Source organism: Penaeus vannamei, chromosome 14, assembly GCF_042767895.1.
Source record: "Penaeus vannamei isolate JL-2024 chromosome 14, ASM4276789v1, whole genome shotgun sequence".
Lineage (NCBI taxonomy): Eukaryota > Metazoa > Arthropoda > Malacostraca > Decapoda > Penaeidae > Penaeus > Penaeus vannamei.
Window position 1 is genome coordinate 24,724,290 of NC_091562.1, and position 3,432 is coordinate 24,727,721.

Consider the following 3,432-nt stretch of genomic DNA (forward strand, 5'->3'; position numbering starts at 1 on the left):
AAAGACACATGTGTAATATTAAGACTGTTATTGCACTACATAGATTGTAAAGTCATATCTGTGGCATAAAATTGAGAATATTGGAGAGTGGGCATAAGAGTAAGGAGACACCTGTGGAGTATAAGCAGAGTATACAGAACCATTGGTATCTGGAAGGGGAGCCTTGGCAGGCACTGTATATGCAAATCGTTGTACAGGTTCTTTTAGGCGGCTTCTAAATGTCAACTTCTGTACAGCAGGAATTATTTTGACATGAGGTAACAAACTTTTGAAGAACATCAGATCCTCGTCGTGTTATATGTCTTGCGCTTTATTACTTCTTTCAAAGCATTGAATTTTTTGTTGATCAATATCCAAAATGCTTTGGTTGTAGTCATCTGTTTTAAAGCGTTTTCCATAAATTCATCGCGTTCAGGTGTGTCTTTAGTGTGGGCTGAAGAGGCTGACACACCTTCCTCTGCAGACAAGTATCAAAGTGTTATTAATACCAAATAGGTATCTTCATGATACCTATTTGTACCTTGAAGTGATTCTGGTAATGAGGTTACAACAGTATCACTGGTTAACCACCTGATCTATTTCCAGTTGAAGCTCTTGCTTTTGTCTTTCAGGAAATGCAGTAGCTTTAAATACTTCCATTTTGATGTGGGAATCTCACCTGCGACATCACCTGATCGAGCTAGTGGAATTTCCCCAAACTCAACAGTAAACTTGTGGTAAAAAAAGAGTCTTGATAATAATACATATGCTTGCTTACTGTACATACATATCCTGAGCAGACATCCTTCAAGACTGTACTCTGTAGGCAAAGAACACACACATGCATGCAAACACATTTTCAAACCGCACCAAGGCTAACAACAATGATCATATCAAATTTATCGTCGTTTACTGACATTGCTTATTATATTATTTGCAGTTGTCTTGCCGCAGGATCGTCGTACCGTGCCCGTATTGTTTAGGGTTGGAATGACAAAGGTGCGGAAGACTGTCAATGTTCTCGCACTGTGGGGAAAACTACATGAGGACCACATGCCAGTATCAACAAAGGAGGCTTTCATATTGATCGCTGAAGATTTCTACAGCATCTGGAATTTTCCTAACTGTTTAGACTCAATTGATGGAAAACATATCCGTGTTTAGTGTCCACAAAATTCAGGATCAATGTACTTTAACTACAATTATTTTTTCCATTGTCTTTCAAACTGTTGCAGATGCACACTATAAGTTCATTGCTGCTGACATAGGAGGCTTTGGAAAGCAAAGTGACTGTGGTACGCCCCAGGCCCCAGAGCTGCACAGTGTCTTGACAAAGAGAAATCTAGAAATTCCTGATCCTTCTTACCTACCAAATACAAATGTCAAAGCTCCATATGTGTTTGTGGGGATGAAGCCTATCCACTTTCATCTTTCGTACTAAAACTGTATAATGGACGTAATATGACTGTTGGAGATACCACCTCCAACCAGTGTTTATCCAGGTGTAGGAAGACTGTTGAGTGTGCTTTTGGCACTTTATATAGCAAATGGCGATTAGTGTCAGTGTGGAAACCAAAATTAATTTGATTCACCACATTGTAAAACGTATATGTTCTGCATAACACAATCACAGATAAAGAAGGCATTGAATATCACTTAACTGAGACTGCCGTCTCAACTCTTCAGCAAAATTATCATATGTATTGTCTGGGAAGACCGTTAAACGAAGCTGTGAAATTTTTAAATTGAAGTATCCTTTAGTATACAAGGACCAAACAAAACTAAACCATGTTTAAGATTTCGGACTTTCACTAGCTGTGTTTTTGCTTCTTAAAACTAATTAAATTACTCCTGTACTGTATACAGTAAAAAACAAAGAGATGAAATTATACATAACCTTCAAATATTCGTTTTACTGACCTCTATAACTTCACTAATTTTGACAAAACATTTACTAGGCTGCAACTCTTATATCTCATACAGTGGACTACATTCACACACACACACACACACAAATAATAATAATAATAATTATAATAACAACAATAATAATAATTAAATAATAATAATAATAATAATAATTAAATAATAATATTAATAATTAAATAATAATAATAATTATAATGATAGTAATAGTAAAAATAATATTAATAATAATCTGCTTACCTTTACAATTCAATTCCTGGCTGATTTCAGTCCACAGCCTATCCGCCACATTCACGTTGTCGTGGTGCTTATTCCATTTGTTCCACACTGGCTGTCTCTCATAAACTTTGACTGTCAGGAACTCAACACCCATCCTGCTCTCCATTCAATAGTGTACATCTGCGCCGGTTGAGCAGGCAAGAATGATCCGAGCAAACAGGAAAACGGGTTGAAGCAGGCTGCCGGCGTCGATACGCTCGAACCTGGTTTCTCTGTGCACGCCTACACTTGTTTATATGGTTTAATTCTTGGCACAAGTCGGCGCCATTAGCCGGCACGGATTCCATCTTCATCTAATCTCAGTCCTTTCTAATTGGGAGAAGAATCTTGGGAAAGACCTCTATCTTTATGAATCTTCATTCCATTTTCAGTGACTCAGTTAAGCACTGCTATTAACCTATCTTGGTGTTCTTTCTCATTTTTATCAGCTACCAAAATATGATCTACAAAGCAAAATACACCAGATAATGTATTGCAGATTTTATCTATAGTTTGCTGCCAAATTGCAGAGCTAGAATGTATACCATAAGATCTAGCCTAGTGGAATATTTAATTTACAATATACTTGTGATTTTCGTCCATCCCTAGTTATCGAAATGCAGTCTTCAAATTAATATAAGAAAATACACTGTGCTGACCTAATGCGGTTAACATCTTGGACATTGGGCAGAAGATACTGAGCTGTGTGTAGATTTGGATTTACAGTAACTCCAATCACAACATAATCTAACACCTTTCTTGGCTACAGATGCCAATGGTTTCCCCCAATCTATGTTTCCTTATTCCATAACTCTTCTGTTTCTTGCTTGTTGATATTCTGATTCACTGCTGCTCTCAGAATATAAGAAAGCTGTCTCAGAGCAAAAAAAATCGGATTTTGCACCAGGTTTTAACGACAGTATCACCCTAGCATTTTTCACTGTACCAGTTCCCTCAGTATATATGCTGTCAATGTGTATCAAAAACTCCTGAGTCTTCTTTGTCTTAACATTGAAAATCTGAGATTTTCTTTCCAAGTCTGAATGAATGTGATCTAACCATTCTGGACCAAACAATGGCTCACTGTTATTCTTTACAATTATCACTAGACTTTTTGGAATGTCCTCCTCAGACTACAGTCGTCTTGGCAAATCCTACAGATTGTTTTTTTCACATAATCTCAATATGTCATTAGAACAATCGGTCTCCTTTGATGTGACAAATACATCCACTGTGGTATCAAGTTGCATCGAAATTGGTGATTATTTA

At 37.0% G+C, this 3,432-nt stretch overlaps 1 pseudogene; it reads right to left on the reverse strand.

The window, feature by feature from the left end:
- Nucleotides 1-35: 35 nt before the first annotated feature.
- On the reverse strand, nt 36-2,278 carry LOC138864064 (uncharacterized; annotated as a pseudogene).
- Between the last annotated feature and the right edge of the window lie 1,154 nt (nt 2,279-3,432).